Source organism: Lissotriton vulgaris, chromosome 12, assembly GCF_964263255.1.
Source record: "Lissotriton vulgaris chromosome 12, aLisVul1.2, whole genome shotgun sequence".
NCBI classification, from domain to species: domain Eukaryota; kingdom Metazoa; phylum Chordata; class Amphibia; order Caudata; family Salamandridae; genus Lissotriton; species Lissotriton vulgaris.
In genome coordinates, this window is record NC_141700.1 from 656,738,587 (window position 1) to 656,766,344 (window position 27,758).

The window sequence follows — 27,758 nt, forward strand, 5'->3', positions numbered from 1 at the left end:
TCAGCGCCAGGATGCTCCTTTCGGAGCGACAGTCAGCGCTTTAGAAATACCCCATACAACCAGCTGGTGGACAGACAGGGTGGCGTTGTAGGGCTCCACCACGGTGTCCGAGACCTTCGGAGATGGCACCACGCTGAAGGTGTTCATGATCCTGTCGGGGTACTCTTCACGGATCTTGCTGATGAGCAGCGTGCCCATGCCAGAGCCGGTGCCACCCCCCAAAGAGTGGGTCAGCTGGAAGCCCTGTAGGCAGTCGCAGCTCTCAGACTCCTTGCGCACTACATCCATGACAGAGTCCACAAGTTCAGCACCCTCTGTGTAGTGACCTTTAGCCCAGTTGTTGCCAGCACCACTCTGACCAAAGACAAAGTTATCTGGTCTGAAGATCTGTCCAAATGGTCCCGACCGCACGGAGTCCATAGTGCCTGGCTCCAGATCGACGAGGATGGCCCTAGGTACATATTTACCACCTGATGCTTCATTGTAGTACACGTTTATCCTTTCCAGCTGAAGATCACTGTCTCCATGGTAGGTACCCGTGGGGTCGATGCATTTGTCATTTCCTGTTTGTGGATGCCCGGTCTAGTCGTCCAGACTAGTGCTCGGCCTTTTAGCATGAGTTGACCACACCCTTCTCCCTCTTCCCCCTGGTTGCGTTTTACAGTCTGCCAGACTTCGGTCTTCTCACCATTGTTTGGTCGGATACTGGAAGCGGCTTGGGACCACGTCAGTCCTGAGTTATTCTTTAGGGGAGTTCTTTCAGATGCGGGTTTCTGTTTACAGTCAATAGTTAAGTGAGCAGGCTCCTAGTCAACACATCCTGGGTGGAGTGCTGGAGAGGAACCCCAATTTATTTTTTGTTTCCATGTAGCTTGTCTCCAGGCTGCTTGCTAACCTTTCCTGTCCCTTCCCTGTCACTCCTGTTTCGTTCTTTCACTCGTTTCTGTTGTCTGGCTCAAGTTCCAGCATTCTTTTCACTGTTTCAGAGCGTCAGTCCTGTATGGTGTGGTAGTAGGAGCTGAGAACGCAGTCACTTGTAAATCAAGGTGTCACGATTGAACCTCACATGCGAAGAAGCCCGTTGAACCGGGGGTGGGGTTGGGTGAACAATTGAGATCGTAAGTACTTAAGACGCCTCCATGTGACCACAATTAAAATGAGATCAAGTGCTAAAAAAAAAAGAAAGAAATACCCCATACAAAATACAAATACAAATGAAAACTCTGCATAACTGGAACTTTCCTCAGGTGGACCAGGTGATTCTCCCAGGTGGAACTAAAGACAGCTATATCATCAAGATATGCTGCACATAAGTCATCCAGCCCAGTGAGAACTTGATTCACCAGCCTTTGGAAGGTGGCAGGTGCATTTTTCAAACCAAAGGGCATTACCACAAATTGATAATGCCCACCAGAGGTAGAAAATGCTGTCTTGGGCTTGGCTTCCTCAGCTAACCTGATTTGCCAATACCCAGCTGTCAAGTCAAATGTACTTAAGTAGTTGGCAGAAGCCAATCTATCTATCAGTTCATCTGCCCTTGGTATTGGGTGGGCATTAGTCTTAGTGACTGCATTGAGACCCCTGTAGTCTACGCAAAACCTCATCTCTTTCTTACCACCCTGGGTGTGAGGTTTTGGCACTAGAACTACTGGACTAGCCCAAGGGCTATCTGAGGGTTCAATGACTCCCAGCTCCAACATTTTCTGCACTTCAGTTTTGATGCAGTCTCTGACATGATCAGGCTGTCTGTAGATTTTACTCTTAACTGGCAGACTGTCACCAGTGTCAACCTCATGGGTACACCAATTGGTTTGACTTAGTGTCAGAGAGAACATATGTCTAAAGGACTGAAGAACTTGTTTACAGTCCCTTTGCTGATGTTCAGAGAGGCTGCCACAAAAGACAACACCATCCACTGATCCATCATCAGGATTCTGAGTGAGCAGGTCTGGGAGAGGGTCACTCTCCTCCTCCTGTCCCTCATCTGTGGCCATGAGCAAACTCATGTCCTTCCTGTCAACATATGCTTTGAGCCTGTTTACATGGAGCACTCTGAGGGGGCTCCTGGGAGTTCTAAGGTCCGCCAGGTAGGTGACCTCTCCCTTTTGCTCAATGATTGTGTGGGGCCCAGACCATTTGTCTTTGAGTGCTGCTGGGGCCACTGGCTCCAACACCCACACCTTCTGTCCAGGCTGGTACACAGTCAGGACAGCCTTTTGGTCATGCCAAGCTTTTTGGAGTTCTTGGCTAGCCTCAAGGTTTTTAGTAGCCTTTTCCATGTACTCAGCCATCCTGGAGCGGAGGCCAAGTACATAGTCCACTATGTTGGTTGCAGGTTTTTTGAGAGGTCTCTCCCATCCTTCCTTCACCAAACACAGGGGTCCCCTTACAGGATGTCCATACAAAAGTTCAAAAGGGCTGTAGCCAACCCCCTTCTGTGGGACTTCTCTGTAGGCAAACAAAAGGCAGGGTATCAGGACATCCCATCTACGCCTGAGCTTTTCAGGTAGTCCATGAATCATCCCTTTTAGGGTCCTGTTGAACCTTTCAACAAGCCCATTGCATTGTGGATGATAGGGTGTGGTGAACTTGTAGTTGACACCACATTCCTTCCACATAGCAGTCAGATATCCTGACATGAAGTTTGCACCTCTGTCAGAAACAACCTCCTTAGGGAAGCCCACTCTGGAGAACACTCCAACTAGGGCTCTTGCCACCACAGGTGCTGTAGTGGTCCTAAGGGGAATAGCCTCAGGATACCTGGTGGCATGGTCTACCACCACCAGTATAAACTTGTGCCCTGATGCTGTCTGGGGTTCCATTGGACCAACAATGTCAATCCCCACTCTTTCAAAGGGCACCCCCACCACCGGCATTGGTATAAGGGGGGCCTTTGTTGTGCCACCTGACTTACCACTGGCTTGGCAAGTGACACAGGAGCGACAAAACTCCTTGGTATCTTCATTCATGTGAGGCCAGTGAAAGTGTGAGACAAGCCTGTCCCAAGTCTTTGTCTGGCCTAAGTGTCCTGCAAGGGGAATCTCATGGGCCAAGGTAATAAGGAAACCTTTCTGAGACAAGGGGATAACCAGCCTCCTGGTTGCACCAGGCTTGGGGTCTCTTGCCTCAGTATACAGGAGTCCATCATCCCAGTATACCTTGTGGGTACCTGTGGCGTTCCCTGCAGCCTCAGCAGCAGCCTGCTGTCTGAGGGGTTCAAGTGAAGGGCAGTCTAACTGTGCCTTCCCCAGGTCTTCCCTGGAGGGTCCCCCTGAGCCCAGAAACTCAACTTGATCAAGTTCAAGTTCTTTAGGCTCAGTTTCCCTCAGTTCCTGTAGGTCAGCCTCCTCTGAGACTTGATCCTCAACCTGGGGCAAGGGGGAAGGCAATGCCTTAACCCTACTGCTCTTCTTCTTGGAAGGTGTCTGGTCCATTGTTCCAGGATCCAGCACCTGTTCAGTGGGGCATCTTCTGGCCTGTGACCTAGTCACAGCAAGCACATGTGCTGGTAAACCTAACATTTCCATGTGAGTCCTCTGCTCCACTTCTGACCATTGAGATGTCTCCAAATCATTGCCCAACAAACAATCAACTGGGAGGTCTGAACTAACCACAACTTTCTTTTGGCCACTTACCCCTCCCCAGGAGAAAGCCACAATTGCCACACTATGGTTGGTAGTGACATTGCTGGCATTGGTCACTAGGTAGTCTGTACCTAGCATGATCTGTCCAGGGTCCACAAAGTTAGGTGTCACCATTGTGACACTGGCACAAGTGTCCCTGTAGGCCTGAGCCATCTTTCCATTTATCAAAGGTGTCTGCCTGTATTTGCCCAAAGTATTGGGACTTACATCAGGGGTAAGCATGGGCGAATTTTGCGAATCTCGCGTTCGCGAATTTTGTGGATTTGCGAACTCGCAATCCGCAAAATCCGCGAATTCTCGCGAATTTGCGGATTTTTTTTTTTGTGTTTGCGCGGGTTTCTGCCAGTTCGCGAGGGTTTTGTACAATGTCGCAAATTGCGAACTTACCTGTCGGGTCGCAAGTTTCGCGAACTTGTTGTTTCTACGTGTCCAGCCTGTTTGGGACACTCTTCTTCATCACTGCCACTCTCTGTCACCACTGCCACTCTCTGACTACTCATGCCACCCTCTGGCCCACCCATGCCACCCTCTGTTTCATCACAGCACCCTCTGGTTGTCCAGTCAGTGTACATTATTGTGGCAACGCAAGCACACCTTCCCTGCCTCAAGTGACCTGAATTAATTTGGGGCTGATTAATGTGTCACAGAATATTTTTTTAGCTGGCACCTGCTTCCTTAGTGCTTCCTGATTAGTGATCTTTTGCACTTGCTAAGTGCTTTCATTGTTGCAAAATTAGTTACAACACCTGCCCTGCCCCAACTGACAATAATGAATTAGGGGCTGATTAATGGATTTGAACTTCCAGCCTGGCTCCTGCTTGTCTCCCTTAGCTGTAATTCAGGACCTTTGTGGCATATGTGTAACTATTCTGAGGTTCAGAGCGGGGTCACATAATAGTTGCAACTGGCAACTGAACTCTGGAGGGGCCCCTCAGGAAGCACTACAGGAAATGGCTACTAATGATGAGCCTGAACTTTTGAACCTGGTAAGTAGTTTCAGTTTTGCTAAGATCGTATTTCTGCAATTTTGCACTTATTCGCGGGGCGCGAAGTTGTACTGGGAAGCCGTGAACTCACGCGAACAGTGCGAACAGTGCGAGCAAAATCCGCTGCTCGCGGATTTGCGGATTTTGCGGGAGATTCGCGAATCTCGCGGATTGCGAATTTACCGAAAATCCGCAAAATCCGCGAGCGAAACGGATTTTCCGCCCATGCTTAATCAGGGGACATATCCACATCCCCTGTACAGACAAGGACAGCTTGAGTGAGTGTGCCAACTAAGTTGTCACATCCCTCAGATCCCAAGGTTAACCCAACTAAACCCTTGGGAGGTGCACTACCACTGCTGGCTGTACTAGGGGGCACAGGTGCCTTAGGGGCTGCAGTGGCAGGAGTCTTCCCTCCTCCTTTCTTGGTGCACTCACTAAACCAGTGAGTTTTACTTTTACAGTACTGGCACCACCTTTTTGACTGGCCTTCTTGATTCTTCTTCTTCTGGGAAGCCTGACCCCCACCCTCTTTGGTTTGTTGGGGGCCTGTCGAAGACTTCTGGTCATTTTGTTCCTTTTTTTCATTACCCTTCTGGTCTGCTTTCTTCTGACCACCCTGGTTCTGGTTCTGGTTCTGCTTAACCCTTGTTCTGACCCATCTGTCTGCCTTCTTTCCCAATTCTTGGGGAGAGGTCAGATCTGAATCAACAAGGTGCTGATGCAACAACTGGTTCTGACAATTATTTAAAATCTGTTCCCTCATGATCAGATTGTACAATCCTGTGTAATCAGTAACCTTACTGCCCAGCAACCAGCCCTCCAAAGCCTTAGTGGCACAATCCACAAAGTCAGACCAATCCTGAGACTGAATTTTCTGGGTATCCCTGAACAGCAACCTGTACTGCTCAGTGGTTAGGCCAAACCCATCTATCAGTGTATTCTTCAGGACTTGGTAATTGTTAGCATCCTCAGCTCTAGTAGTGAGGAGCTTATCTCTACCTTTGCCTTCAAAGGAGAGCCACAAGATAGCTGCCCACTGACTCTGGGGGACACACTGTACAGTGCAGGCCCTCTCCAAAGCAGCTATCCATTTGTGGATGTCATCCCCTTGTTTAAAGGGGGGCACTATCTTACTCAGGTGTCTAGTGTCTAAACTCCTGTCCCTATTGATAGGTAAAATGCTGCCACCAGTGAGGTCTACCCCACTCAATTTCTGCTCTCTAGCAAAGGCAAGCCTCTCTTTGGCCAGGGCAAGTTCTTCCCTTTCAATCCTCAGATTGGCTTCCCTCATCTTAGCTTCATGCTCTCTTCTCTGAGGGGATGTCATCCCTCTGTGAGAAGAGGTCTGAGAGCCATTGGTTCGAATGGATCTGTTAGAGCCTCTAGATAGAGACCTAACTCGTCCACTCCCAATGTTAAGCCTGCCTGAGAGTGGGCCTGGGGGTCCCCCAAATCCATTCTCATGCCTGCTTAAGTTGGTCCTAGTAAGCCTTCTGACTACCACTGAACTCTTGTCTGCCTCATCCCCTGATAACTCCTGATCCTCTTCATCCTCTGCAGAGAGATGGATGAGGTCAGGGTCACCTCGGGTTCTCTCTAGGGGAGGCATGTTCCCATCTGGATTAGAAGAATCTGGGTTAGCAGTTCTCCTGGCATCATAAGTCTCTAAGAGACCAATCAGAAAGGGAATTGTAGGGTTAGAACCCTGTTTTAGCTTCCTGGAGGTACACAATTGTCTCATCTCCTGGAAGCTAAGAGCTGCATATCTTGACATGACCTGTGGAGGGTCAACTGACACAAGGGGAGACTCAGAGTTTCCTCCTTTGTCTGACATGCTTTTCTAGTGTGGTGTAAGTGATGCACCTACCTACACTATATGTTTGCCTACTGATCCCTTGCTAAGAGTTGTAGTCAAGGTGTGCTAAGCCTTGTTGAACTACAACAGCTGGTTCAGTAGAACTCAGAGTATTCTAAGCTAAGTTATATGTACCTAGGTACCTATGTGATCTTTCACAATGATATTCTTAGGATACGTGTGGTAAAACAACAGCAAGCTCAAATCCCACCGCTGCCACCAATGTGAGAAGTTGGCCTGATATGCAGTGCTCACTATTCTAGTGATCACTATGTATCAGTCCAAACAACCCTTATTGATGATTGGTTGTAAGTCAACCTTATAGACCAGCTATCCTAGTAGCATGGATACGAGCAGTCTTTAGGCTAAGCTCTAGAGGGCGTGTTAAGCCAGCTGTTATACCACACATATACCCCTTGAATACCAAGTGAAAGGACACCACACAAGTGTTATGAAAATAAACAGTGTATTTATTTAGATCACAACAGCCCTGGACTCTTTATGAGGACAGGGTACTAAGCACACAACAAAACTCTTACGAAAATACTTTAAGTTGCACAATTTACACGAATGCCCGAGGGGCACGAAAAACCATATACTCTAAAAGTGGAATGCGAAATTACTAGCAGGTAAGTACTAATCTCATAGGGTTTGGAATCGCTAGGACTGGACTACTGAACCTTCAGATTACTAGCAGGAGGCCTAGGGGACTCGGGTGCAGAGTGTGCACTCTCACGCGTAATGCGGGACAAAGTCTATGGAGGCTCGTAAAAGCAAAAGTTAGTGTTCTCGGGCGAACCCGACTAGGTAGGTCAAAAACAAAAGTGGATCTAGAAGACACTTAGAGAGTGGATCTATGCTGGAGCACCGTGGTACTCGGTTTACCTAGCCCAGGGGCTGCGGCTGCATAGGGTTCAAGTGTCGTCGGGAATCCTCGCTGATGAACCAGGAGCCTGAAGAAAGAAGTTGCTGGCAGGCGACCAGTGAAGATTGTTCGATGGATCCAAGCCTGGATCGAAGATGGAAGACACCTGTAAGCAGAGGGGACCAAGTTCTGAATCACTAGCCAGTGATTAGATGGGCACCAGGATGGCACCGGATGGAGTCACCTCGACCAGGTGAGTGGGCGACGCTGGGCTCTGCAGTCTCACGGACCAGGAGGCGTTGTCGGCAACCAGGATGGAGGTGCGAGCTGTCCCACGGTGGTATCTGCTGTCGACGTCGCTGGACCTAGGATTGGGGCAACAAGTCTTGGCAAATGCAAGCCCACGCGGTGGACTCAAAATGGCGTCTGGAGTGGACCAGGAGGGTCCAGGGTCCTCCTCTTTTGAAGGGGAGCAAGAGCCAGTCTGGAGCAACCAGACCAGTGGTGTTGATGTCGTCGGTCGTCATCGGGAAGGCCACAAGCCAGCGGGCTAGTAGCCAGACAACGCGGTGAGCAGCAAAAAGCAGAAGGGCCCCATGCAGATCGTGGAGATGCTGGGAGGCTGGACTTCGGTGCTGGAGCTGCTCAGGGTTGGGGCTTCTCGGACCCCAAAGCACTCACTCGAGGATCCCTCGGCGGTCGTGCTGGGCAAGCGTCGTGCGGTCTTGAAGATGGCCAATCCCTCGAGGTCTCGTCGCACCCACGGTTCTCAGCTTAGCTGTAGATGCAGGTAGAGGTCAGAGGTGCCAGGGGAGCCGGGTCTCGTCATGCTGGTCAGTCGGATTCCGGAGGAAGGACGTGCAGCAAAGCGCAGTGTTCTTGGATGGTGCCTGCGGGTGCAGGGTGACTACTCCTTAGTCACAAGGGAGAAATCTTGAGAAGAAGTCGAGAGTTCCTTTCGTAGAAAGTAGTTTCAGGATTCAAAGATGATCTAATTTGGAAGGGTCCCCGCTCCTGCCTTTATCCTAAAGAAAGGGGTGGGTACGCGACTAGGTCCTGCCCTAGGGGTGGGACCAGGAAGGGGGGTGGTTACACCCCTCTCCCATGCCGGACTTTCCCCAGCTCAGGGGCTGGTGTGCCCCTGGAACTGGTTCAAGCCGGCCTATGCATAGTGAGCACCGGGCTGCTACTTGCAGTCACCTTCCTGTAAAGCCCTGCCTACCTGGGATACACAAAACCCTGTCTGGGATGGTGCTAGCACAGCCCCTGACAGGAAACCCTTTGTCCAAGCTCCCCTCGCTGGAAGGACTCCCAGCTGCAGGGGGTCAGACTTGTGTCTGTGGTGGCAGCATCCATTTTGTGATGCTGAGGCTCGAGTTAACTTTAACCGGGGTTCACAGTTACATACATGTCGTGTCCCTCTAGAAGGGTGGAATGCTAACCCCGTCGCCAGAATTGGCGAGGGGTTAGTATCCCAATTCGTATGACACCTTACTCGACATGTTTTGATAAAGCGATACCAAAGTTGGCAAATAACCGCGAGGATTATAATGCACTTAAGAGTATATGGTACGCGTTATCATAGAACAGCTATTAGGAATTGGTTCCGCAAGCTGCAGACGGGCTCAGCTCATGCCAGAGCACCATCTCACATAATTCCAAGCACTCTGCCTTCAGGATTGTTAAGGCCTGCCATAGGAGTGACTTACAGGAATACATGTGTCTATTTTAGGGTTAGATATAGGAATACTATATCTAAAGCAAAGGGTGATTACACCACCTTGCCCCAGCTGTCGTGCAGCCAGTTGTGTCAGATTTAGATGGCCAGCCAGGGGTAGCATAATACATGCTGCAGCCCCTGGTAGGCCTGGGTACACCTATGCCCTGAGTTACAGGGTCTGATAAGGTGGCCCAGTACCAATTGGTACATGCACCTAAGGTACACGTTGTAATTTAGTGAGAGAACAGCTAGGCTGTGGGTCTGATTAGCAGCCCCACAGCCAGAGAAAGTCGTAAACCAGTGAAACAAAAGCAAAAAATCTGGGTGATCATAGGATTGCAGACCCTACTCTCCTACATGGACATCTTAAGGATTTTGGGGGCCGTGGGCACAACTTATTTTGGGGGCCCCTGTTGGGAACAGTTTTGAATTCATGATCCACTTTCTGCTCTTTCATGCCCTCTTTGGCCAGGTCACTGACAGTGCACGGGCACACTGTTCTAAATTCTAAATATGTTTACATCTAATATTCAGGGACAGTGACCTGTGTTTTCAATATTGTAACACAGCAGCAGATCACTAATATTACTGCAAATAATCTCGGTCACTACCTCCCATTTCACATACGTGAGGTCCTGTTTTAATCTATGGATGCTGCATGAAACACATTTTCTGCAAAATTTCTGTGATAGATTCTGACACATCGCCCACATTAACAACAAATTAAAGAATCGTTCTATTTAAGAATGATTCAAGGTCACCAGGGCAGGACTCTGCAGACCAGAGCTGGCTCTACCAGGGGGCCTCCTGAAAGGCTGGGGCCCTGGGACAGAGCCCACTTGTCCCAAGGCTTAATATATCTATTGCCTGACTAGCAAATACACATGGAAGTGATGGAAGGTGTAGCTAACATGAATGTGTACATGGATATGCGTTTTTCATTTGACCTACAGGCCAGGGTAAGTGGGTGATAATGGAAAAGCGTAACTACTTGGCTCTGAAACTGGGTTGGGCTGCCTCGCCATTCCAGGTTGTAACTTTGCCAATCCCAGGAAGTTGGTTGGGGTAGAGTTTGCCCACTTTGGTCCCAATGACACTGGAAACATGCAAGAAGCAATTGATAAGCCTGCTATGTTGGACATTTGTGCCAACAGGTTTACTACTGTACATGTGGGAAGATAGCGTTGTGTCACGATGGCTGTCGCAGTGTGTGAGTCGCACTTGGTCATGTGAATCTGTCTGAAAAGCATGCTGTGTGGATGATGAGACAGCTGTAATGACAGAAATATGATGAGACAAGCATTTATTTCTGTTCAGACTAGCCGTGCAGCAATACAGGGTGAATGATGTTGAGAATGCACTGCTCTTTGACGGTGAGTCCTATCACCAGGCATCGCAGCTGCCACCTTGCGTATTCATGAACAGGCTTCTTCGTGCCGTGCCACTTCTTGATATCCCACCGGTGCACCCTCAACCCCCATGTCTGCTTGCAGGACACACTGAAGAGTTGCCACAGTGATCAACCACATGGGTGATCACAGAATGTCTTGTCCGGTTCATAGGTGGTGGATCCATCTTCTCAGTCTGGGCCTGTTCCTATGTCGCAAGAAGAAGGAAAAAGAATTAGGGGTGTGTATAGGTTTTGTATCACATATTTTCTTACATTGGATACGTGACAAACCTTCACACATACAGGATTCTAAACATATATTGAGCATCATGACAGACATGGAATGGCAACAGGGCACGACTTTAGTTACTATGGATGTGGTGTCCTTGTACACAAGCATCAATCCTAAACTAGGCATGTTAGCCATGAATAAAATACTATCAAACAGACCAGCTTCATTGTGGGCACACACTAAAATGCTGTTACACATGATGGACCTTATTCTAGAGAATATTTTCTTCATTTTTGATCGGAAATGGTATCGCCAAAAAAAAGGGAGTTGCCATGGGTTCGAAATTTTCACCCTCCTTTGCTAATCTCTTTATGGGGGCCTTGGAGGCAGACTTAATCTGGGGTACTAAAGGAGCAAAATATATCGACTCTATAGTTTTCTGGGGTCGATATATTGATGACTGCTTTTTACTATGGTCTGGTACTGAAGAACTACTTTTTTCCTTCTTTGAGCATCTGAATAATAACACATGGGAAATAAGATTTACTATGCAACACAGCCAAAATAAGATGGAGTTCTTAGATCTTGAATTTTATGTCAAAAGTAACGAACTACATAGTAAGCTCTATAGAAAACCCACTTCTTGCAATTCCATCCTTCACGCTTCCAGTTCTCACCCAGTACATCAGATACGCTGAATTCCTTATGGGGAATACCTCAGGGCTAGACGTAACTGCAGTGAATCAACTGAATTCGAAAACTGCATTGCTAATATGAAGGACAGATTCCTCAATAGAGGATACTCTCCAAAATCCATAAGCAAAGCAGAAAAAGGGCTAGACGCACCTCAAGACCGAACTGTTTGAAGACACGCACGGAGCCTGAGTCTTCCAACCAAAAAATAAGACTAATCACAGAATTCAACGCTTTAAATCATACCATCAGAAAGAGTTTCAACAAACATTGGAACCTCCTGACAGGTGATCCTGTTCTCAAAGAATGGGTACCCGAGAGACCAGCCATTACATACAGAAAGGGCTTTACTTTAAAAAATAAGCTGAGCCCAACTGTTCCACCTAACACCACAGCCCTTGACTGGCTCACCACACGAAGCATAGCATTCCACAAATGTGGGTTCTGCTCTATGTGCATATGGGGCAAACATGGAACGAAAACTTTCAAGGGATTCGATGGAACCATTTACAAAATCAGACACAATATCACATGCATAACCAAATTTGTGGTTTATATCATTGAATGCCAATGTGGCAAAATTTATGTAGGCAGCACTATCAGGGCCCTCAAAGACAGATTGGCTGAACACATGAGAGCCATACAAAGAAGGGATCCCAAGTACTCAGTGGCTTTACATATTGCAGAATGCCAACCGTTGGAGGATGACATCAAAGTGCGATTTTTTGGGATAGACGTGATTCCTCTCAATATTAGAGGGGGCAATCGAGAACTTGTACTGAGGCGTAGGGAAGCCACGTGGATCATGCGCTTGCAATGCGTGGAACACGGACTTAACTATGACCCAGAACTCCAATTCTTCTTGGGGGATTAGAGCGCCCACCTTTTCCTCTTCTAAGGGATCCACTTACTGTACAGATTTTACATTCCTTGATACAGTTATATAACGAACCTTAATGTTATCTTTCTGTTTTCTCCGAATGTTCTTTTGTAATATTATATAATACCACAAGCACCAATGTGTAAACGTATAGCATCTTTTACATATATGAATTCTGAATGCACTTTGTTTAACAATTGTTAGTGATTACACGATCGTGATGAGACATGATTAATGCTAGCTTATGATATATTGTGTCACGAACTGGCATGTGTACAGGGCACCTTCATCTTAGGTCCACACCTCTGTACAGGCTTTATTCACGACGGCTCACTGGCTCACCATTGCGTCACAGATTTCCGACTTCTTTTATTTTCTACCTCGATCCACATGGAACCACACGACTTGAAATGAACAGTATCGACAATTACAAACTTCTCTCGCCCCTAATTATGTATAATTTATCGAGGCATTATTCACCTCCAATTTACTGCGACCAATAACGTACACGGAGAAAGCATTACGTGTCGACTATGTATTCGTTTTAAAAAATCACAATCGATCGGTAATATCATTATGATACACCAACTGAAGCTTATCGAGTTTCATTTTCATTTTTACCCACTATCAATAACATAACGTATTCACTCTTTAAAAACTGTTTTTTTAAAATTGATTTTTGTCACTCTCTCGCAGACTGGCTGACCACCACGGGAAGTTATCTTTGATCTTCCCTACATGGACGACCACATAACCATGGTCACGGTCTAGTCTTTTACAGACCTTTTGATTAAAGGCACTTCCTCCTTCCGGTCACGTGTCCGTCTCTCGGAACACGGCGACCGGGAAACACAAGAGGAGGGATACCACTTCTTTGGTGAGTCTCTATTAACCACATATGTGGCTTTTAGCAATGTTAGAGAAAAAGATCGTTTTCACACGATCACACTAACTTGGACTCAGCACTTATCCAGCTGGTCCAAACTCCGTTTCTGTTCTTACCGCCCTCATGTTTACTTTCTCTTTTTGACACAGAGGAAGTCTTTTGGATGATAAACGCAACTGTTGTGCTGTATCAAGAGTTGGATCCCCTCCCGGTACCGTCTTAATACACACACGTATTAAGGTACAGTCACTTTTTTTTAGCTTTCTACAGACTAGTCGTTGTTTTAGTAAGGTTATCTATCTCTAACAACTTATCGAATACACTTAACACTCGGTTCTCCTTTTTCACACAGCGCAAATCTTGTGAGCGTCCGCTTTACCTGGCGGGTTGAATATTCACAGAGGAACATTTCCTTTGCTCTAGAACCAAAGCTAAATACTATAATTTTTACTAGATGCCGACAACATTTAAACACTGGTAAGCCTACTTTTTCAATCCTCTCTCCCAACTACATTGTTACCTGAAGCACGTTGCCCCTTTCTTATGCCTTCGTTTTTTCTAAACAGAACATTCCACCTGAGAATTACTTTTTTTCAATTTCGACCTGCCTACACGTGGGTTGTGCCACAAGGTATGCATTTTTCGCTTTCTCTGTGGTTTTTTGACTTAATCATAGACTTCACTTGTAGTGCACGCACCTTTAACTAATATGAAGTCACAGACCAATATACACTCTGATCTATAATAATTAGCGGCACTTTTCTCACTTTGAGATTTTCTTGTGTAGGATCGTCGTGAGCATGGCACATGTCACATCACTTCATCTAGAGTCACAACCTGGTGTTTTGTCACCAACACATTATGTGACCTAATGTGTTCAGAAAGTATTTTAGGAAGCATGCCCAAACACACAAGAACTCAAGCTTATCAGAAGCACAACTTGTGGGAGATAACGGTACTTTATTTTAGAAGTGCACATATGAATCACCTTTGTCACGTATCCAATGTAAGAAAATATGTGATACAAAACCTATACACACGTTATTTTCTATTGTCAGCCCTGAAGAGTCGTGTTGACTCACCATAACACGACGAAACACGTGTCGGCTGATTGCGGACCGTTGCTACGGTTGTGGACTCATTAAACAACCCACCTACAAGGAAAACACACAAGGATCTGCATCTGTTTATTTTTGTTATAGTAGCATTTTATCTTGTTATACATGAACACTTAGAGTTACATTTTGTTGTGTGTGCGAGAGCATTGCTGTTTTATTTGTTGTGAAAGTCCTCTGATTTTCTTTTGAACGGTTAAGGGCTTTTCCGTTCGCTCTTTACGCACCACTCACTCACTCAATTACCAAGCACTCCATAACGTTGAATTTTAGACAGAGCGCCCTCACTATCTGAAATCTCTAAAAAACCCTATACAGCTGTCAAAGAATTAGGGGTGTCGCCTATGTATATGCAATTGTAATTGCTTGCTGGTTTGAGTGATTGGGTCAGGTTTAGCTATTCTCTTATTTCCAATATTGGAAATATTGCACATCCTATTTTTGGCCAATGGGATATTAAGGCTACGTCACAGGAGAATTGGGCTGCTTACGCTTTGCAGAGTTTGCGTGCACAATCCTATGACAAATATTGTCATGCACGCAAATTCTGGCATGCTCCATTCCAGCCTGATTTGCGTATGCAAATGTGAGTGCAACAATGTAAGTCTCCACCTTCATAAAGTTATTTGTGATTTTTTTTTTAAAGAGTGAACTCAGTATTTCACCGTGGTGCGAGGTTGTAACATTATGGCAAAATGTTGTGATATATGTTGGCAAATATATTTCTGTTAATCCGACACATAAAAGTTTTAACTCAAAAGGTTTTAAAAATTGGGTTGTAACTTGTAACTAGCATCGGTTGGCACCATTTTCCCCAAAATGTTAATGAGAGTAGGTCCTCTAGGTTTTGTTCTCTTTTCTTACTCGGTCTGTGCAGTGTAGGGAGGGTATGAAGAAGCTCATCTTGCAACATGGGTACATGAAACAATTCCTAGCAATAATTAAACAAAGCGCCTTTTGTAGCATTTACACAAGTGAGGTTCCACATTATGTTGTTAATAATCACCTTACACTATTAACTTTATAAAGCACAATATCTGTATTGATACAACAAATGTTACTTTTACCCTTTTAGTGACCAGCTGGCTCAATGAGTGTAGCTCAGTGAATTTCATCCATTATTGGTTGATACAGTCAGTATCATTAAATTGGGAACAGTAACACCTGTTAGTTACAGCACAACACTTTGAAATAGCTCACAGAAATAACTGTTGCTTTAAATGCTACATAGAAAACATATTAGTAGGTAAGTGGTTTTCATGTAATTAGAAATCATAAGTGCGAAAGGCAGGGCAGATCCACCAGTATTCATACCTGTGGCCAAGTTACACGTAGCTCTCCTCAGTGGGAGATTTAACCTGCTGAGCTACCTCGTTATTTTTTTTACGTTATCATTATTAAACAGGTAAGCAACCTTACCGTACCTGTCTGTGGCCCCATGGTTCAAAATGTCCGTACAGTGTTTACTGGGCAAGTCACCAAGGCAGTGACAAGTGTGTTTAAAGGCGGTGGGTAGCTTTATGAATTCATGCGTTGCCTGGTAGGTGATGGTAGTTTTAAGGTAGTTGTCCAAATTGTGGTCATACATTGCCTCTAAACAAGGACCCACACTTACAAAGACTAACCGTGAAGTCGGTATTTGTGAAAAATATTTAAACAATGGAAACTGTTGATTGGCAAAACAATATACCCTTACAGCCTGCAGCTGAGGCCTATACTGGTTGTTAAATTCCCTGAACCTGAATTATAGGCCTGAGATGCAGGCAAGGGCTATAAGGCTTTCAGAACAATCCGCCAACTCAGTGTAGAATGTTCTAAATTAAAAAGGGAGAAATAGAAAGACAAACATTGGAATGTTGGAGCAGAAGAATTATACCAGCCATTATTAGCGCTGAACCACTTCATTGTCCGCAATCAAGATTCCAACCCTCCAATGTTCTAATATAGCCTTATAGCCTGCTGCAGAGGGCTATACCATTTGTTAAATGCCCTGAACCTGAGTTATAGGCCCAATCCGCAGGCAAGGGATTATAATGAGGGATAGGGCCTTTAACAACCGATATGGCCTGAGGCAGAAGGGCTTTAAGGCTATGAGAGGTTTCCACCCACTGAGGGTAGCATGTTCTGAATTAAAAAGGGAGAAATAGAAGACAAACATTGGAATGTTGGAGCAGAAGGCTTATACCAGCCATTATAAGCCCTGAGCCACATCATTATCATCAACAAGCTTTGCTTTCAATGTTCCAATGTTCTAATACCTAACATCAACTCTTATAAACAGCCGCCTTACAGATAATAAAGGGAAACCAACTGACATGTTTCAGTGTGCTCCTTACTTTCTTTCTCTCGTGTTGGCTTCTCTCAGACTCTTGCAATGGCGGACGACGGGGAACACAGGAAGCTCTGCCTACCTACAGCCAGCTGTCATGGTGTCTGCTGGTCTTCTTCATCGGTGCCAATACCGGCATGTTAATATTTTATGTTTGTCGCAGAGGCAAGGAATGAAGACATGAGGGGCAGGTCGTCCTTGCATCATTTATAGCTTCCCTGGGGTGGCCAAAGACCAGCTCGCTGCAGCCGCAAGTCCTTCTTCTAACCCACACAGGGAGCCATCACATTTTCATGCAAAGTGGATGAGCAAACGATGTGTTCCTGGCTTCCCCCTGCTCACACATTTTCTACAAAACACAACAGATGGCCTTCGTCTTTGCCTCTCCATCTCGACTGAAATAAACACATCCTCTAGATTTTAGCACAGTATCTTCCAATGTTCCAGCAGAACTGCTCTTGGCAAGCATGAGAGTTACCATTGCAAAAACCAGGACTGGATTTGGGGGAAGAACCATGAGTAGCTACAGATTGAGCAAATTGGGAAAGAGTAGCGGGACCCGCTCATTGCATGGGATACCCATATATTAGAAGGTGGGGCAGCAGTGGGTGTCACATGTGATGGTTGAAATATCGACCTACACAAATATCGAATCCACAGTATGGGCTTTCATTATATTGTCGAGTAAATAAGGAGTTAGGAATAGTAAATGTATATTTCCCAATAAACATTCTTTGAGGATTTAATGGTACTTGATGTTGTGAATGTACTAGATAAATTAAATGACCTCGATATTAGGAAATACAACCAGTAGATAGCCAAATTAACAGCAATTATAGCCCCCAACAGCCCATAAAAGCTGGACTCTCACTCCAACCTCCCTAGGAATAGAAGTGGCATTGGAGGAACTAGGTACAGTAGAAGGCAGAGAGTGAAAACTGTTGTGGTGGTGACAGATGAAGTGGGAGTGTTGTGTCGGAGAATTATAAAATGGTGGATAATGGGATGGAGACAGATAAGCGAGAGGACAATTTGGTCAAAGCCGATATTGGTGGAGGTAAATATGGTGTGGGCTGGAATAAACATGCAGCTATGGCTCCCCTAGGACTTACCTAGTCCTGAAAAGAACAATTGTTTCCACAGAGATTATAAAGCTTTTATGTCAGTGAAAAAAATATCAAAAGCAGATGTGGTTTCAAGTCCTTGGTTTTCTTTAAAGAAGCACTTCAACCAATATTTAGAAGATAACATTCTCCTCAGATGTTTGTTATTCTCTGACTGACCATTCCTTTGGGGTATAATCCAGAAAGAGGGGGCACTAACTTATTGAAGTTACCAGACACAAGTCACACACTAATTTTGATGTTCGCTCCAGGACCACAACTCATCTGAGATAAACCCAAGAAGCTTGAAGCCAAGATACATCTGTATCTATTAGGATCTGGCCTACACGAGGACAAAGGGCGGATTGGAAGACACCAGCTCTGGCACATCAGCATTCACACTGGTTGGGACTCCATTGTGTTGCCCGAATATGCGGGCTGAGGGTCATGAGGCAGAAAATAATTTCATTTTTACCAGGGCCTCCTTTGATGATGGATCCCAGTACATCATTCATGGATCGAATGTTACTCAATACCAGGGATTCTAATAGCAAGCACCAGGTTTATTTTTAGACATGACATGCCCCTTTAACCGCTTCAGCGCCGCGCAAATTTTCGCGCTGTGCTGAAGATTCGAAAACGGGCATGGTCGTGACGGAACGGTTCTGTCACAAGCACAGCCCAACCGACGCTCGTGAGGGAACCATTCTGTCATGAGCGTCGAAGGGGTTAATGTGGCTAGGACATCAATTCTAGGTTGCTGAGGTCCTGGAAAATCCTCCATGGAACCTGACCAAGGTGTGAGGACCTATCCTTTTTCATCTCAAGTCTATCCCAGCTAACTTTGGTTGTCGTCTCTAACCAGATAGGTTTTCATTTACAGGATGTCTGCCATTCGAAAGAATTCCCCTTGGCACCCCACCCATCTTCCGCTTGCCCCGAGGAAATACAAACTTCTTGAGGCCCACAACTCTAAAAAGAAAGGAAGACCTAATGAACTTACCAGCAGTAAAATCTGGGATGTAGTCCTTGATTTGAAGGCCCTTTTGGGTCCTCCACCAAGAGAACCTTTCTGGTCTTCAATCAGAAGTCCCTCCAGACTTCCTGCACGTGGCACGCCTTTACCTGGCCAAAATACATTCCACCTGATAAATCCAGGTTACACAGTTATTCTCATTCTGTATGGATTCACTTGTAATTGCACGGTGCCCACCCTGTACGAGTGTTTACAGGTGTGGAGTTGCCACCCCACCAGTTCCGTGCATGGGGCTTTGTCTGTGATAGGGAGGGAGTTACCCTTTTTTTTATCAGGAAAAAGGATTGGGTCAACAATCATAAAAAGCAAAAACTCCTTTTCCTGAACTTTACAACCAATTTCTATTACTTTGTCCCATAAAGAGACATTTCACAGGTAGGAGAAGGGATCTCGTCTATGCGCAGGTTACCAAATTTGGTAATCCTCACACAGATGACGCAACAAAATGAAACATCCTTATTTCTCCTTGTTTTTTCTGCAGAAAGAGGAAAATGCCATGAATTATTGTTTTTGTGCAGGATCCCTCCCTACACCAAAACAATCATACCCGCAGCGCAGGCACCCTTTCAAAATAGCACACGGGTGCCTGCGCTGGCGCATGGCAGCCAATTGTGCGCCAGCACAGGCGAAAGCCCAGGGATTCATGATATTGTTGTTAATACGACGCATCCCACCGCTTTGAAAATGACGGAGCACAGCTACATGGCTTGCAGCACCGTGCTGCGTCATTTTCTTGTAAATGAGGCGCTGAGTGTCTTTCAGCTTTCAGCTTTCTGAATGTTCTCCACATAAATTAGAAACGTCCTAGAGTTCCTTTCTTTGCTTTGCTTAATATATGCAGCACACTGACATTATAATAAGGCATTTTCTTTGTTGGAGAGAAAAGCAGAAGTTCATTTATTGGTGCAGTCAGAGTAGGTATCTTTTGATTTTTATCTGCAATTTCACTCCCTGCACAACTGTATTTTTTTTTTTAAAGAAAAACTGTTGATGAGGGGGGGAGAACAAAACCAGCTGAAAAGAAGAGGTTAACACTGGGGACCGCTCAGTCTTCGATCTGTTTCCAGCCATCACTGCTGGACAACTGCCATCAAGCCGACAGATGCTCTAGGCATGTTGTGATTCCTGAAATATCGCGAGGTAAACTCTGACAGACAAATCAGTCTTTTGTTCTCGGGTTAAGGTTATATTTTTAAGGTAACGGTTTGGCCTTCCTTCAGGACCGTTCGAGAATGTTCGGCAGAAACTTGTTTCCGGCGAGTGACGGAGGTGGAATAAAGAAGACACCGGCTTCCGACTTCTCCGTTCTCTGTTGTCATTTCATAAAGCTTTAAAAAGTCCTCTGAAAAAGAGAATTTAAGACTAAAAATCTCTAGAATTCAGTTTTCGACTGTAGAAAATGCATTTTAAACAACAGGACACATCCGGGAATGATGAAATGCTCTGCAACACTTATAATAAATTATACGATCAAGATGCTTGACTGGTGTTTTTGCTCTGTTTCCTTCTCTTTCTTCCTCTCTTGAATATGTTTCCTTTAATGTGTTGTCTGGTGGACAGAATTTTTACAGCATCAATTATCATTATTTTTTTTAAACAAGCCTCAATGACAGGTCCTTCTGTTACTCAATATAACTGTTAAATTATTCGTTCCTTTATTTAGAGGGGATTATAAAAACGATAGGATTTTGGAATTAGTTGGAATTATATTTGTGTATTGAATATTTAATAAAATGTTTGTTTTTTAAGAAGCGAAAGTGCCTTCAGAGGACAGTGAGGCAGAAAACATGGCAGGAACAGCAAAGTGAAGACAGTTGAGCGATAAAAGTATTCAACAAAACTGTCGCTGTTTGGACGAACCGGTTGAGGTCACCGTATTGATCTGAATGCTTATCAGCATCTGACAGCACTTGTCAATCAAAGCTCAAAGCCCACACTTACATCTTTCCCAATGAGACTCTATAGGGACACGGCTTCTGCTTGAGCCTCGATTGAAGGGTGACCCCCCCCCCTCCCCCGCTCCACCCAAGGAAGGGCTCCAGGTGATCACTTAGAATCTACATCATTAATTGGGGGGTCCTGTTCTACTGCACCTTATGTTTGACATTTTTTTTAATCTGTTTGCCTCATAATCTTTATTGTTATTTGGGTTAGCGTAATTTCTTTCAAATCATGTTGACTTAATCACTGTTAAGAACTCCAAGAGAGCACCTAACCTGCTATCCCCAAATTTGATATCAACAATGGGAAAAACTCTAAATATGTGTGCACACAATAAAATCACCCACTGTTACGGTGCAGTCCACACCTGAACTTAACAAAGTTTAGCAAAACAAAGCTATTGGTGCACCACCTTATGAACAATGTCACAAAATTACAAGATCTGCGTCCATGGTTGTTCTTCAAGTCATCCTTTTTATTTATTTACAATTTAATTTAAACATATCAAAAAATCGTGATGAGTAGACCAGCCAACACGTTTCGTCCAAACATTGGACTTCTTCAGGGCAATTGCGAGGCGGTCCTAACATATGGCTTCGAAAATCCGTAGTAAATGTATATAATCCAGCGTTAGAAGTGGGCGGGGACGGAAGGGCAGGGCGTGCCCTTACTTCTTAAAATTATGTTAGTCCGTTCCCCTACTTCTTAGTTTTGAAAGAGCGTACCGGGGACTGTAGAATTGCCATACTTTAAAGTACACCTTTTTTTCTTTTTCACGCATGAGTGGTGCAACGTGAATATTCAGAAGGCCTCTGCACTGCGCCCGACCTCCTCCCATTCCCCGCTGGGTCTAAAGGGCCTGCAAAGTGAGACTGAAAGGGCCATCAGTGTAGCATGGTGCGAAAACGGCTACTCTGATGCCAGTGATCACACCTCATTTGTGACGACGCTGCCAGCAAATTTACATGCCAATTTAAAGCTGCTATTAGTTGGGTTTTGTGGCAGTGATATTCACAGTGTTTACCTGCTGAAGCAACGTTCATCAATGCCTACCAGACTGTTTCCCCGGCAATCTCGGCCCGGAGGTGCACCGGGGCCGTTTTCACGCCACTTCTAGTTCTGTTGACAGTTGTCCTCCCCATACAGGCCCCGGTGTAACACACACCATTCCAAAGATGTTCGAGAAACCCAAGGGCAAGAGTGGTTTTGCACCCATAACCAAACGAGTAAGCTCATATTTGGAAGCAGTATTTACACCACCTCCTGACCCATGTGCACATGATTTGGCAGATTTAATAATTGCATGTACTAACAGATTCGCCCCCCTGCAAAGCCCCATTGATAATGACGCCATCTGTGCAGACAAATCTTTTCCAACTCAAGCAATGACAGCCCCGGCGTTTGACCCCAGTATTTAGGAGTCTGTTAGTGATTTAAGAAAATATTCCAATGTTCTGAAGTCTATGATTGGTGACCTTATGGGGATGATGAAGGGCAGGAGCAGTGATGGGGCAGGAGCAGTGATGGGGCAGGAGAGGCGACAGGGCAGGAGAGGAGACGTGGAAGGAGAGGCAATAGGGCAGGAGAGGTGACCGGGCACAAGAAGTGACGGACAGGTGACATGACAGGCAGGTGATGTGACGGACAGGTGAGGTGATGGGCAGGAGAGGTGACGGGGCAGGAGAGGTGACGGGCAGGAGAGGTGACGGGGCTTGAGCTAGAGCAGTAACCGGGTGTAAGCGTTGAAAGGACAGCAGCGGTGAAAGGACAGGAGAAGTGAACGGGGCAGGAGCAGTGAACGGGGCAGCAGAAATGAACGGGGCAGCAGAAATGAACGGGGCAGGAGCAGTGAACGGGGCAGGAGCAGTAAACGGGGCAGGAGCAGTGATAGGGCAGGAGCAGCGACAGGGCAGGAGAAGCAACAGGGCAGGAGAGGAGACGTGGAAGGAGAGGCAACAGGGCAGGAGAGGTGACCGGGCACAAGAAGTGACGGGCAGGTGACATGACAGGCAGGTGATGTGACGGGCAGGTGATGTGACGGGCAGGTGAGGTGATGGGCAGGAGAGGTGACGGGGCAGGAGAGGTGACGGGGCAGGAGAGGTGACGGGGCAGGAGCAGTGAACAGGACAGGAGCAGTGAACAGGACAGGAGCAGTGAACAGGACAGGAGCAGTGAACGGGGCAGGAGCGGTGAGCGGGGCAGGAGCGGTGAACAGGGCAGGAGCGGTGAGCGGGGCAGGAGCGGTGAACAGGGAAGGAGTGGTGAACAGGGCAGGAGAGGTGACGGGGCATGAGCTAGAGCAGTAACCGGGTGTGAGCGGTGAAAGGACAGCAGCGGTGAAAGGACAGGAGAAGTGAACGGGGCAGGAGCAGTGAACGGGGCAGGAGCAGTGAACGGGGTAGCAGAAATGAACGGGGCAGCAGAAATGAACGGGGCAGGAGCAGTGAACGGGGCAGGAGCAGTGAACGGGGCAGGAGCAGTAAACGGGGCAGGAGCAGTGAACGGGGCATGAGCAGTGATAGGGCAGGAGCAGCGACAGGGCAGGAGAAGTGACAGGGCAGGAGAGGAGACGTGGAAGGAGAGGCAACAGGGCAGGAGAGGTGACCGGGCACAAGAAGTGACGGGCAGGTGACATGACAGGCAGGTGATGGGATGGGCAGGTGAGGTGATGGGCAGGAGAGGTGACGGGGCAGGAGAGGTGACGGGGCAGAAGAGGTGATGGGGCAGGAGAGGTGACGGGCAGGAGAGGTGACGGGCAGGAGAGGTGATAGGGCAGGAGAGGTGACGGGGCAGAAGAGGTGACGGGGCATGAGCTAGAGCAGTAACCGGGTGTGAGCGGTGAAAAGACAAGAGCGGAGAAAGGACAGGAGCAATGAAAGGACAGGAGCAGTGAACGAGGCAGGAGCAGTGAACGAGGCAGGAGGTGCGAACGGGGCAGGAGCAGCAAACGGGGCAGGAGCAGTGAAGGGGGCAGGAGCAGTGTCGGAGCAGGAGCAGTGATAGGGCAGGATAGGCGACAGGGCAGGAGAGGAGACGTGGAAGGAGAGGCAACAGGGCAGGAGAGGTGACTGGGCAGGTGACATGACAGGCAGGTGACATGACAGGCAGGTGACATGACAGGCAGGTGACATGACAGGCAGGCGACATGATGGGCAGAAGAGGTGATGGGCAGGTGAGGTGACGGGGCAGGAGAGGTGACGGGGCAGGAGAGGTGACGGGGCAGGAGAGGTGACGGGGCAGGAGAGGTGACGAGGCAGGAGAGGTGACGAGGCAGGAGAGGTGACGGGGCATGAGCTAGAGCAGTAACCGGATGTGAGCGGTGAAAGGACAGGAGCAGTGAAAGGACAGGAGAAGTGAACGGGGCAGGAGCAGTGAACGGGGCAGGAGCAGTGAACGGGGCAGGAGCAGTGAACGGGGCAGGAGCAGTGAACGGGGCAGGAGCAGTGATGGGGCAGGAGCAGTGATGGGGCAGGAGAGGCGACAGGGCAGGAGAGGAGACGTGGAAGGAGAGGCAACAGGGCAGGAGAGGTGACCGGGCACAAGAAGTGACAGGCAGGTGACATGACAGGCAGGGGATGTGACGGGAAGGTGAGGTGATGGGGCAGGAGCAGTGAACAGGACAGGAGCAGTGAACAGGACAGGAGCAGTGAACAGGACAGGAGCAGTGAACAGGACAGGAGCAGTGAACAGGACAGGAGCAGTGAACAGGACAGGAACAGTGAACGGGACAGGAGCAGTGAACGGGGCAGGAGCGGTGAACGGGGCAGGAGCGGTGAGCGGGGCAGGAGCGGTGAACGGGGCAGGAGCGGTGAGCGGGGCAGGAGCGGTTAACAGGGCAGGAGCGGTGAACAGGGCAGGAGCGGTGAACAGGGCAGGAGCAGTGACGGGCAGGAGAAGTGATGGGCCAGGAGAAGGGAGGGGTCGGGGGAATTGACGAAGCAGGAGTGTTGATCGAGCATGAGCAGGAGTACTGACTGGACAGGAGCAGTGAAAGGGCAGGAGTAGGCGTTTCCCAGGGCGACTGGAAGGGTAGGGGGCCAGTTTAGTTTGGGGGGACCGGTTTTGTACAAGTGCAGGAGTTTTAAAAACACTGCAAAGTTATTTGTATATTCAGCAGGTTTCGGTCAAAAATACAAGTGCCAAGATAACTTTGGTGATCAATGTACCTGCTGGAGGGAGATGGGAGCATGTTTTGTCTAGTGGCTATTTTACTCATCTAAGGTAGTGCAGAGGGGTAATATGCCTGCTGCAAAGAACATGTACCATGCATATCAAAGAGCAATATGTTATGTGTATAGTTCAGTGGGTACTGCTTTGTGTTCACTTCCCGAATGAAAGGACACTTGAATACATATGGCCTGGCAGTTCGGGCTGGACTGTTCACATTGGGCGCAGGATCAAGACTGATTTGCATATGGCTGGGTCCAAACTGGAATGGCATGGTGAGCAGAAAACGATGGATTTAAGCCCCGATCTCTGAACTGGGGTGAATGTATGACCTTGTTCTGCATTCTGTCCATCAATTGTTCTTTTTGCATTTGTCACCCCGAGTGGGACAGGTATGCTCAGACATGAGTCCTGTGCTCTCCATGCCAATGGAATCAAGCTATCCTGGCTGATGAGGGCTGAAAGCCCGAAACCGGTCCTAGGATGCTTGTTTCCAGTCCAGGGAGGACCTGGCCTGGCAGTTCGGGCTACACTGTTCTCATTGGGCACAGGATCAAGACTGATTTGCATATGGCTGGGTCCAAACTGAAATCGCATGTGAGCAAATAAACAATGGATTTAGGCCCATCTCTCTGCACTGGGGTGAATGTATGATATTGCTCTGCATTCTGTCCACCAGTTGTTCTTTTTACTATATTATGATTGAGCAGCCAGCAGGCTGACATGAATATGAAGGAGCCTTTGTGGGTTTCTGTGAGTCTAGATTCTCCTGAAGAGTCCCTTTCTCTTCTGAGCCCTGCTTAACACATGTATATAGGAGGAGCCCTGCATTCATGACCTCAATGTTTGAGACAAAAAATAATCATGGATTTCTGAACAATGAGAGTAAAAGCATTAAGGTAACATGTTGTTCCTGCATATATTTCACATGCTTTACATAAACCTGTATTCCCTATGAGTGTTTGCTTTTTCCTGAATTAAACCTCAAATAAACATATCCATTCTTTTAATTAAATAACGTTATAAGCTGTAACTGGTCAGTGAAATGCTAAACGTACTAAAAATTGGTATGTTTTGCTATTTCTAGCCACACCCCTGACTCCGCCCACTGATTCAATCTTCGGTTGTTCCCGCCCCCTGATTCTCCACCCACAGTTCCCCTACTTTTTTTTCCCCACTTCGACCACTGATATAATCAGCATATGGAAATGGCTGTGGAATGGATAACTGGATCACTCTGTATATGTTTTGGATTGAATAAAAAAGGCTACGGCTTATTAGCAAATACCGGACTTCCAAGATACATCCACACATAGGGATTCGTCTGGTCACAAACATATAAAGTGGGCCAAAACAGATGAAATTAACAGTTCCACACCATGTTAAGTGCAGATTCAGAACGCGGTGTTACCTCCTTCCGAATTCAGGTGATAATCTTTGAGAGTTGCTAGTGTTTGGGTGACAAAGTTATGTGCAAAGCAATATATTAGCTCCACATGAAGACTTTTTTAAAGCTTTGCTTTTGGGGTCACCAAAGCTTGCAATTGAAGTCGTGGTTAATTGTCGATCACATTTCTGCAACTATGGCTCTGAATACTACTGGCTTTGTAAATCACACAAGTAATTCAGTTTCATAATCGAAATGAAATACTAGCTATACTGTATTGTTAGTCAAGTCAGGGGGATGTTTATGTGGAGTTAAAAATCAATCAATTTCATACTGTGTTCATTTGTGCAAATATGGTACATCGCAGCTGGAAATAGTCTAGCTTGAATAATTAATTTCAGAGAACAGAGACTATTGCAACACTCTTTTGTAAATCACTAAAATGCTAAAATGCCTATATCTTATTACTGAAAACAGGCGTTTCCTATAGACAGCTGGTATATCTTATGTGCTGTATCATACTAAGCACTTAAGAATTTATAGCTCGAACATTTCACCAAAAAAGGCTTCAGGGAATTGCCTTTGACCCTGTATCCAGCATGGGCAGAAGCTCGTTGGCATGCCGTTTAATAGGACCAGACCAGAGCGAGTATATTAAATAAAGTAGTACCTGTCACATGATCTAATAATGTTAGGAGCTTTCAGGTGCAAGGCCATGGACTTTATATAGGGGTAGACAGGGGTCGCTGCTGCGATCCCTGCCATACCTCTTGTGACCCCTGGCACTGTCTTTCTGACCCCTAGCATCAGCAGTGGCAGGAACAGAAGCAGCTCGTCCTTAGGGACGTCGGTGGGGGTTTCACTCATCTCGTGTTTTGTCCATTTTTCATTATACTAATAGTGAATAATATTACAATATCCACTATTAGTCTAATTACAACAACTGGAGTTCAAATAGCTGGAATATGACTTTCCCTGGCAGCTAAGGCAAGTAAAACACAATGCTTTTACATGTGTGTGTGTTGTGTGCGTGCTTGCAGTTTTGAGTGTGTTTATGTAAGGGAGTGTGTGTGTGTGTGTGTGTGTAGGCAGAGTGTGCATCTGTGAGTGTGTGTATGCATGTGTATGTAGAAGCATATTTATGTGTGAGTGAAAGTGAAGGTCAACGGGCATGTGAAGTCACTTCCGCTACCCCTGGCATTTTGGTGAATTGGCATCCATGTACAAGGCAGTTGAGATCTCTAAGATGGCAACCACATGGATTAATTAATTAAAAAGAGTGCCACTCTCCTGGAAGGTTTGCCCGCCATGCAGAAGATTGTATCACCTATTTCCTTCGTGACCTTAGGCAGTAGGGAGCACTCTACCAACAAGCAGCTCCTTTGCGAGGATTTCCTTGGCCCCAGGAAAATGACATTTTGTTGTTTGAGCACTCGACTTTCTCTAATAAAATCTAAATTTTAATCCATTTGAAGTTATCTGCTGCCTTGTTGTGTCATCATGAGTTGGCACTGTACGGATCCTGG

At 46.6% G+C, this 27,758-nt stretch overlaps 1 pseudogene; it reads right to left on the reverse strand.

Moving 5' to 3' along the window:
- LOC147677949 (tubulin beta-4B chain pseudogene) lies at positions 1–27,099 on the reverse strand (annotated as a pseudogene).
- Positions 27,100–27,758: the final 659 nt, after the last annotated feature.